The 11,941-nt window shown below is 28.7% G+C and overlaps 1 long non-coding RNA gene across 1 annotated transcript; it reads right to left on the minus strand.

Annotated features, from left to right (window-relative positions):
• Nucleotides 1-10,586: 10,586 nt before the first annotated feature.
• On the minus strand, nt 10,587-11,629 carry LOC140920967 (uncharacterized). Its single transcript, XR_012163756.1, has 2 exons — nt 11,242-11,629; nt 10,587-10,855 (listed from the first exon to the last, which is right to left on the minus strand). It is a non-coding gene; the product is annotated as an uncharacterized lncRNA (long non-coding RNA).
• Between the last annotated feature and the right edge of the window lie 312 nt (nt 11,630-11,941).

Below are 11,941 nucleotides of genomic sequence, written 5' to 3' on the forward strand. Positions count from 1 at the left end.
TAAAAGAATGAGTCACTCACTAATTTTTTTGTTTTTATAGGATGGACCAAAAATATTTTTAAAACACTTATACATGTATAAAGGTTGGTTTCACTAACTCTATAATATTTCCTAAAATGAATACTTATTTTATCGCAAATAAAACTAACAAACAATATAACATATAAATTATAATTTAATTAAATAATTGGACTAATATTTTATCAACTAAAATAAATCAAGCAAGACAAGAATATGAATCACACATAACAAAATAAAACAAACATATCTAACACATCAATTTCATGATTATCGAAGCTAATCAAATAAAAATGTCTATTTATGAAATAAGGACATCATAAATAGTCCCCATGTAATTGTCACGTCAAAACAATTAAATAAAAATGTAGATTATAATTATTTAGGTAGAATAGAGTGTGATAAAATTTAATTTAATTTATTTACACATAGAATAATTATTAATTTAATAATAGCAATTGCTAAAAAGATACATATATAATATATATGAAAATTTTGGGGTGTTACAATACTTACCCCCTTAAAATAGTTTCGTCCTCGAAACTATGAGGAAAAACAAATGGACAAGCTACATACACGTATTGACACATCTATCAAAAATCAAGTAAAATTTCAAATCCCCATTAGTGTTACAAAAATTTCTGGATTAACAACAATTCAACTAAAATATAAAACTTGAATTGTATAAAAGTTACTTGCTAAACACATAAACTAGTTAAAGCAAACCAATGAGCATATAAAGAAAAATAAAAGAGACAAAATTGAGAATGTCATTTATTAAAATAGAGCAAATTTAAGAATGTCATTTATTAAAATAGAGCAAATTTAGAATCATATGTTGATAGCAATATTTTAAAATTTTAAAGATAGAGCAAGAGGGAAATCATAGATCCTTTCATTAAAATCATTTCTATATAGAAATTGATTTAATTGTGTTTATTTATTTATTATAGAATAGAATCCGACAAAGCAATACTAATATGCAAAATTCATTGATAATAATGTATACTAATAATAATACTAATAATAATAATAAACAATAATAATCACAATAATAATAATAATATAAGACTTAAAAAAAATCATTTCTATATAGAAATTGATTTAATTGTGTTTATTTATTTATTATAGAATAGAATCCGACAAAGCAATACTAATATGCAAAATTCATTGATAATAATGTATACTAATAATAATACTAATAATAATAATAAACAATAATAATCACAATAATAATAATAATATAAGACTTAAAATTTATTGGTGAAATTAAAAATGATTGAAATTCAAATAAAATTAACATATTCATAAAACTCACTTATTTAATTTTATTAAATTCCATAAATTCGATACATTTATCATTATTAATAGCACACACATATTGTAACTTATCTCATAAAGACAATGCAAAATAAAATAAATCTTGATAGACATTTTAATAGGTAAAGTAAATTCTCAAGGATAGTAAAAACAAATTATTGTTATCGCCTTCTTCGAAATTACGTCACTGTGATTAAGCTCTTATATTCATTTAGTAATAATCATATTAATATTTTTTTTTTCTAAATCAATATTATTAAAAGACTTTTAATATATTTGTAAGCTCTTTTTAATCCAACCAGTCCTTTAAAATAAATAACATGATAAAATTAAATTAATAGAAATATAATTTTACATTTAAGATTTGCGGCATTTAGATAATAATAGTAAATACTAGAAAAATATTTTAATTTAGATAACTAAACAAAATTCATTTTATAGTAATAAAAATATTCAATGATTGTTGACAAGGGAAAATCATTTCTTAGTCCTTTTTTTTTTTTGTAACTTTTAACATAAAATAAAAATCTAAATGTTACCAAATAATAACAATAATAGAAATAATAATAATGATATTAATGGTAAAATAATTACAACAATATACTATCTTAACTCTTCATCTTAAAGTGTATAAACAACATTCATAAAATAAGGAAAAATATTGTATATGTATATAAATTCAAAAAGAAAACGTAACTACATTAAATTTGTCTTAAGAAATCTAATTTAAGAAATAAAACCAAAATCAATTTTGTTTATTAAATACCTTTGCAATATTAAAAATATCTTAACTAAGCAAGTTAAAAGGAAAATTTATTACTAACACTAATAATAATATCGAATTAAATGATATTCTTTTTAAAATATTTGCAATTCAAGTGAACTAAATTTTATAGTTTCATACAAATAATATAAAAGAGACAATGATAACAACAATAATATATAGTATTATATTTTATAACATAATAATACTCATTTGTATTAAGTAAAAGATTAAATTATTTTGTCATATTAATGATTATTATTAACAAAACTAATTAAGACAAGTAATAACTAGATCACAAAATATTTAACATAAACAAAAAGTAGAGAGTCTAAGATTATTAAAACAAAATAGTGTTAATAAACAAGAAAAAAAAAACTCATAAGCAGATAGTAAAATCTATCAAATAAAATAGGAGATTTCTAGATAATATAAAAAGACAATGCTAAAGAAACAAACAACTAGACATAGAGATTTCATATTTGAAAACAATTAAATCAATAATAAAATAACACAATTAAACCAAATATTTAAGTCATATATTTAATGACAAAGATTCATGGAGGTTACACAATTAATCACACATACGAATTTAAGTAAAATTCAATAATTAAAACACCAAACAATTAACATAATAAATAGCACATAATAAGAATTTAAGTAATTCTTAAATATTCAAATTCAAGATGCTTACACAATTAATGACACATAATAGAAAATTAAGTAGTTAATAAAATTCAATTATTAGAAAATCAAATAGTTAACATAATTAATGGCAGTAATATGAATTTAAGTAATTAGTAAAATTCAGATTCACCAAGGTTACAAAATTAATGGCACATAATAGAAATTTAAGTAGTTAATAAAATTCAATTATTAGAAAACCAAATAGTTAACATAATTAATGACAATAATAGGAATTTAAGTAATTAGTAAGATTCAAATTCAGGAAGGTTACACAATTAACGAAATATAACTAAAATTTTAAGTAATTAATAAAATTCAAAAACTAGAAAATCAAACAAATAACACAAGTGACATCACAATACATGCAACATACACATCCACCCCCACAAGGTCCGAGAATTAATGCTCTGATACCACATGTAACGCCTAAAATTTTTTGATACGAATATTACTGAAAAATATTTATTTTCTTTTAGAAACAACTAATTGATTTTTTTTTCTCATTAAGAGAACGTAATGTAATTTACTAAAATATTATTTATTTATTCATTTGTCAGAAAATGACTTGATATTTTTTTTTTTGTAAAAGAATGTAATGCAATTTACTAAAATATTATTTATTCATTTATTTGCAAAATTAATATTCCAGATATTAGATCAATATTCACTTATGCTCCAAAATAAAATAAAGTCTCTTTAATTGAAATTCAAAATAAGCAAGGTTGACTGAAATTAATTACATTCAATTATTTACCAGCAAATGAAATCTCACTTCCGCATTTCTATTAAAAGTCAATAATGAAAAGTAAATAACTTTACAATGTACAACAAAATTTTTAGTAATACAAAATATTATTTTTAAAGTAAATGTCTCATTTTCCCACGCGCGTGCACCAATCAAACATCATTCATACGACTTTTGATATCATTAGTACCTAAATATTGGTGTAAGGGGTCAGTTCATCCCACAACAAAATTAAACCAAATAATAAATTAACAACCATAAAATATGAATATAAAATCTTTTCGTAATAAAAGATTTTAAAAAAATTGATTCTTTAAAAGACAACAAGTTTTATATCAATATCTTACAAACTATTAATTTAATATCTAGCCTAACATTGCATGGGGAAAAGCCCTTACCTTAGGCGCTTTCTTTCTTAACACCTCTAAATTTGCACGAGAAATAGCTCACGAGGCAGTAATGAATTCAACACCGATAGATATTGGAATTTACGACTCAGAAAATTATTTTGAGAGTGTACGAATGACAAATAGGTGTGACAACAAGATGTCTAATGGAAATGTATGAACATATAAGCTATTTACGTTGCACTATTACCATTGATTTCTTGTCTAAAATTGAAGTGCACTTAATTCCAACATTATACTACCAATAATTACTATTTCTTTAATTTTATTAGGTTGTTACAAAGCCAATTGAAATCATGTGTATTTATATGTATGAGTTAATTTGGATTAACTAATAGAGTTCACCATATATTGAAGGGTGTCACACACTAATTTTAATTAAATAAATAAATTAGAGATTGTCACATCACCCTTTTAATTTTTTTATCTAATAGTTACGAAACCAAAAATTTCATAGAATTATTTTTGTAGACAATTATAATAAAATTATAATTTTAGTTTAAAAGAGATGAATGCATGAGATACAAAAAGGACAATAGTCTTTTTGTGTCCTCTCTTAATTGCAAAAAAAAAACTTATAATTAAATTTATAATCTTCCTTTAAAAAATAATTTAAAGGTGTTTAAAATGAATTAATGCACATTATGTCAAGAAAACACCATGAATTGTCATAAAATCTTGTCATAAAAGAGAGTAAAAGAATGAGTCACTCACTAATTTTTTTGTTTTTATAGGATGGACCAAAAATATTTTCAAAACACTTATACATAAAGGTTGGTTTCACTAACTCTATAATATTTCCTAAAATGAATACTTATTTTATCGCAAATAAAACTAACAAACAATATAACATATAAATTATAATTTAATTAAATAATTGGACTAATATTTTATCAACTAAAATAAATCAAGCAAGACAAGAATATGAATCACACATAACAAAATAAAACAAACATATCTAACACATCAATTTCATGATTATCGAAGCTAATCAAATAAAAATGTCTATTTATGAAATAAGGACATCATCAATAGTCCCCATGTAATTGTCACGTCGAAATAATTAAATAAAAATGTAGATTATAATTATTTAGGTAAAATAGAGTGTGATAAAATTTAATTTAATTTATTTACACACAGAATAATTATTAATTTAATAATAGCAATTGCTAAAAGATACATATATAATATATATAAAAATTTTGGGGTGTTACAAGGCATATCCTGATATGACCATGCAAAGACATCCACATAATCAAATAAAAGTTTAACCAACTTTTCTCGTTTCCTTTCTTTCATAGACATACCAATTTTAATTTCTTTCTTATCATATTCAGTCCCTAAATTGATCACCTCAACAAATTCTTGATAGGGTTGGATTATCTTAGCTTCTTGTTCAATTAACGTTTCTAGTTCTAGGGGAGGCTCACAATCGTCTTCACAATCCTCATCAGCATGATTAATTGGGCGTTCAAAATTACAAGAAGAAGTTCTATCACTGCTATTTTCAACATATTCATTTTCGACTCTACATTGTTTAAATTAAGAAGAAAACAGGAAAAAAGAAAATACGAATGAAGATTGCCAAAAAAACAAAAAGAAAAATAGTTGGAGAATTCAAAAATGCCTTTATTGATAATAAGTACGGAATTGAAATACATGCGCCCTAATTAGTTATCCTTATAGCCTTGGGCAGAGCAAAAGGAGTTAAAATACATAATCACTTTGAACATGAATTAACAAACACGGGAAATTCGATGATCTTCCAATTGTTGAGACTGGTGTTTGGATGACAAGGGTACACCAATTTGAGGGTATTATCATCGACATGATCCTCTTCCTTAACAGCCACTTGATCAACATGTATTATTCCAGCGCTTCAAAACTTTTGGTGAATGTCACAAATAGAAATATTTTGTGAATTTGGTATCCGATTTTCAAAACGAGTCATCTTGCTTTCCATTTTTTCCTTCATAACCTTTTCTTTGTCAGCTTTAGTAGGTACATATCCCAAACCATACCTATCATTCTTTTCGGGTATTTCTATCAATTTCCCAAATTTAACAAAAGCTCCTCCTTCCAACATGGATTTTATAGACTTCAATGATGTGGTAGATAGTTTTGGTCCTTTTAAACGAAATCCTTCACCCATGAAGACAACATTGGCGATTTCTAATGTTTGGTAGGAAGTCTCTAAGGCTTCCTCTGTGTCTTCAATGTAGCCCGTAGAAGATAGATGACCCACTATCATATCTTTTTCCCCAGATATTATCACCAGCTTATTTTTCACTATGAACTTTAGCTTTTGGTGGAGAGTGGATGTCACTGCTCAAGCAGCGTGAATCCACGGTCTCCCTAAAAGGCAACTGTATGATGGCTTAATATCCATCGCTTGGAAGGTTATTCTAAAGTTATGAGGTCCAATTTGAATCGGCAGGTCAATCTCACCAACAACTTGTCTTCTGGATTCATCAAACGCTTTCACCACCATAGCACTCGGCTTCAAACAAGCCTCATCAAGAAAAAGTTTTGAAACTGTCGATTTCAGCATGATATTTAACGATGAACCGTTATCAAATAGCGCTCGTGCAAGAATATGATTATGTCACCTTACAGAGATGTGTAGTGCTTTATTATGTTCCATCCTCTCAGCTGGTAATTCAACATCACTAAAACTCAACCCGCTACTAGCGGTGATATTACCGAAAACTCCATCAAACTGGTCGACGATGATATTATGAGTAACATAGGCCTCGTTTAAAACCTTCATCATTGTTCTTCTATGCGCTTCAGAGTTTAATAACAAAGAAAGAACATATATCTTAGAAGGGGTTTGATTTAGTTGATCTACCACCTTATACTCGCTTTCCTTGATAAACTTCAAAAATTCGTTAGCTTCTTATTCATGCATTGTCTTTTTGCAAGTTTCTGATCCTTTTATGGAAGGATGCACAACCTCTTTCCTTCTATGCGCTTCAGAGTTTAATAACAAAGAAAGAACATATATCTTAGAAGGGGTTTGATTTAGTTGATCTACCACCTTATACTCGCTTTCCTTGATAAACTTCAAAAATTCGTTAGCTTCTTATTCATGCATTGTCTTTTTGCAAGTTTCTGATCCTTTTATGGCATGATACACAACCTTTTTTCCCTTTTTCTCCATGACCTTCATTTTTCCTAAGTTGTTCAGGAGTGTATACTCGACCACTCCGGGTCATCGCGTCAATCCCTGAAATATTGGTGAAATCAATACCTTGAGGCTTAAAGATATCACATGATTGATGATTTACTAAATGGGATGTGACTTCATAACTCCATGGAACCGCCTTGTAATTTTCATAAAGAAAAGAGGTTGGTGCTTGAACAATTATTGCTTTTTCCCACCATGAGTTGGCTTAGGATTCTCATTTTTATAAAGGATCTCCAATGGTCTTGGGAAAGATATATTATTATCCATGCACGAATATATGGTTGATACATGATCATCTTTTGTGTATTGGTCTATCTCTTCTTCAATGAGATTGACATCTGCATCTCTGTGACCCGGCAAAGGATTATTCCCTACGTTGGGACCGTCTTCCTTGAAGATAAGCCATTTTGCATTAATCAATTCTTGCACTTTAGATTTTAGGGCTTCTCAATCTTCGATGGAATGCCCCACAACTCCTGCATGGTATATACATTTGACGTTTGGGTTATACCATTTCGGGAATGGTGGTTCTAGAGATTTCATTGGCCTCAAGACTACCATTGAATTCTGGAGTAGGTGAGGCAACAATTGACTGTATGTCACGAGAATCGGGTCAAAACGAGTTATCTTCTTTTCTCGGTTAACTGGTGGTTTGTAGTTATTTGGGATTGGATTTTGGTTCCATTGGCTTTGTTGGAAAACGTGATAGGTGGTGGTTGGACCATGTGCTTTATAAGAGGAATCAAGATATGGTTCTCCTCAGATGTGTGGATAAAGCGAAAGTAGAAAAGATCATTGAAGAGGTTCACGAAGTTTCTTTTGGAACTCATGCAAATGGACACACAATGACAAGAAAAATCTTGAGGGTTGGTTATTATTGGTTGACCACAGAATCTGATTTCTTTGGTTACATAAAGAAATGTCATAAATGTCAAATTTATGCTAATAAAGTACATGTACCACCCTCCTCTTTGAATGTTTTAACATCATCGTGACCATTTTCAATGTGGGTGATGGATTTTATTGGACTCATCGATCCTAAAGCTTCCAATGGTCATTGGTTTATCCTGGTAGTTATTCATTATTTCACAAAATGGGTTGAAGCAGCTTCTTATGCCAATGTGACGAGAAGTGTGGTTGTCAAATTCATCAAAAGAGAATTGATTTGTCGATATGTTTTACCAAATAAGATAATCACTGACAATGCGACCAATCTGAATAATAAAATGATGAAGGAGTTGTGTGATAGTTTTAAAATTCAGGACCACAATTCTTTGCCATATCGTCCAAACATGAATGAAGTTGTACAAGCAGCAAATAAGAATATCAAGAAGATCATACAAAAGATGGTGGAGACATATAAGGATTGACATGAAATGTTTCCCTTTGCATTATATGGCTATAGAACATTTGTTCGTACCTCAACAGGGGCAACTCATTTCTCATTGGTGTATGGAATGGAAGCGGTACTTCCCATTGAAGTTGAAATTACCTCAATCAAAGTCTTGATGGAAACAAAACTGGAAGAGGCTGAGTGAGTTCAATCATGATTTGACCAATTAAATCTCATAGAAGAAAAAAGAATGATAGCTCTATGCCACGACCAGTGATATAAAAAAAGACTTAAAAAGGCATTCAGAAAAAAAGTCTGTCCTCGAGAGTTTCAGGAATGGGACTTGGTGTTAAAGAAAATATTGCCCATAAAAAAAGATTCTCGTGGAAGATGGACCCCAAATTACGAAGGACGCTATGTTGTGAAAAAAGCTTTTTCTGGGGGGGCTCTAATACTCGCAGAAATGGATGGAGATGACAAATATTATGCTTAAAAAAAAGGATAAAAAATGGGCTCGCTAGGTCGAAAACCTGAAAAAGGGATCTAGGCAAAAATTAGAGCATCCCGATGGATTGGAAACTTGAAAGAGCGGTCCATGCAAAAGTTAGGGATAAAAAAAATCAAGCGCTTCAAACTGGGGCAATTATTATTCTTGCAAGCTGATTAATAGGAGTCATAAATTACACGAATGACTAGCGTTTGTTATGTCTTCACCTAAAGTTAAACATATTCGTCCTCATATTGTAACCCATGCTTCAATTATTTTGCTTAACATGTAACAAATGTATATTTTCCAATATTTTCATTCGGTGTTGTACGTTATACTCCTTATAAACCAATCCAGATTTATTATTGATTGTTCTAGTGTTTCAAAATGTTGATTTATGATAAAAAATGTTGGAATTTGAAATATGTGAAAATATAAAAGTTTTTTAAATATTTTGACACTTGAAAAATATATACATGGGAACTCGTTTGATTCTCAAGATATATGAGTGTGTGAAAAATAATAAGGAAGGTAGTCATTTTAAACAATGAATTTTTGCTTCGCATCGAAAAAGCGGTCTTTCAATAGATACGAAGAGTCATCATGTGGAAACAATATTTGTCTTTATTCATCCATTGAATCTTGAGGCAGAGAAGAGCATAAGGATCAGGGAATCAAAGATATAAACAAAAATTGATCTATGATGCATGACACACATAAATCATGCATAATTTACTCATACTCACATGATCCATTCATTTTCATTGGCACTTTACCTATACTCAATGCATAACACACACATGAATCATTCATACCTTATCGCTCGAATTGCAAGTATCATATACTTATTCTCCCTCTTTATCTACCTTCAAGATTGGACCAATTATGTTCATGTCGATCTACGTATCGGTAAATAATCCGAAGACGATCACTTTTTGTTTCCATAGATCTACACATTGGTAACCAATCTGAAAACGATCATTTTTGTTTCTATAGATTTATGCATCGGTAACCAATCCGAAGACAATCATTTTTAATTTCTATAGATCTACGAATTGGTAACCAATTCGAAGACGATCATTTTTGTTTCTATAGATTTACGCATCTGTAAGCAATCCGAAGACAATCATTTTTAATTTCTATAGATCTACGCATTGGTAACCAATCTGAAGACAATCATTTTTAATTTCTATAGATCTACACATTGGTAACCAATCTGAAGACGATCACCTTCATATTTGTCGACCTACGCATCGGTAACCAATCTGAAGACGATCATTTTTATTTCTATTGATCTAGCATTGGTAAACAATCCGAAGACTCATTTCTGTTGATCTACGCATCGGTAACCAATCCGAAGACGATTATTTTTATTACTATCGATCTACACATCGGTAATTAATCTGAAGACCATCATTTTTCACATCTCAAATTTTTTTGCGTCATTCCCACTTTAACATTTCAAGGGCACTTTAATACGTGCGTTTGTTATTAGATAAAATTTAAGTCGTTATATTTACTTATCTTTTTACCTGATAACATGAAAACGAATACCATTATTATTTATATTTTTCAAGTAAAATATAATTAAATAGGGGCAGCTGTAGTACCCCGGTTTTATCCATTTTTTAAAAAATAAATCAAAAAGGAAAATATATATTAAAAAAAGGAAATAAAATAATTACAATAAATAGGCTCATCAATTTACAATACCAAATCAAATTACAATTTTAAATTAAAATAAAAATTAATTCAAACTAAATCAAATGAACCCAGCTGTTTCTAGTTTTGCTTGTGTTTTTGTTCTCTATTGTTGCCTTTGCTCACTGCCAAACCCTGCTATGTTGATGCTGGCTGCCATTGATGCACAATCCATGCTCATTGATACATTTGTACCGGTTGTAACTAATTAGAGAAATAAAAAGATAATTTTTATAAATCAGCCATTGTACACATTAAAGATACCAAATAGACAAACTTTTGAGTTAAAAAAAAACTAAAGAACAAATTACAGCTACAAATAAAAGCTCAACAAAAGAAAAGATGAAAACAAACATAGGCTAAAACCATGAATGCATCAGATGTGTTGAAAAAAACACAGATGATGAGCAAAATAAATTAAACATCAAACAAGAAATTGATGGAGAAAGACAAAGGCAAGCAAGAAAGCAACTAAATAGATAAAAAAAAAACACTATAAATACACCTTATCAAATTTCAAAAAGAGAAGGAGGGATATGAGATTAATACTGATATAAAAAACACATAAAAAGAAAGGGAATAAGAAAAACCAGAAGGCATCACTGTCGTTCCAACTTCCACCGCGCACGACCGTCTCTCTCTTCACCGGTATCTGAAAAGGCATGTATCTTCTCATTATCTTCATGTTTGCTGCTTTTCGAACTTTATATTATTAGATTGGAAGCTAAAATTTGAAACTAGAGTTGGTTTATTTGAAAGATAGAATTTTGTTTTGTTTGTGTGGATGTTGTTTTTGGTTGAGATCATTTTTTATTGTGTTAGTAAAGCTTAAAATTGGGTTTGTTTTCTACTATGAATGCTCAGCTTCAGATGTTTCACTTTGTGCCAAGTTTTCATTTTTGTTGTTCTACTTTGTAAAACACGCTTGCTTTATGCCAGCCTGTTTGAACCGCTACTGCCAGCCTGTTTTGGACTTGATGTTGCTTTGCTATGCTAGCTAGTCATTATGGCCTTGACAATAACTGATATTCCCATCACTTTAATCCATTTAATTATTAAAAAATTTGCTACAATTTCCATTTAGTTTCCATTTATTATAAATAATTATGGACGTAATTAAATGATAATAAACATCATTCATTTCATTTATGAGTGGTATTAATCGATTTTCTTTTTAATTTTGGGTTTTGCTATTTAACATTAAAATGAGTTTTGTTTCAATCACTTGTTTAGTTAACAAGTATTTTGAAAGAGCTCACATTTGAATTTTTTTTTCTATTATTAAAATGT

The sequence above is a fragment of the Cicer arietinum genome, chromosome 6 (genome assembly GCF_000331145.2).
Source record: "Cicer arietinum cultivar CDC Frontier isolate Library 1 chromosome 6, Cicar.CDCFrontier_v2.0, whole genome shotgun sequence".
Lineage (NCBI taxonomy): Eukaryota > Viridiplantae > Streptophyta > Magnoliopsida > Fabales > Fabaceae > Cicer > Cicer arietinum.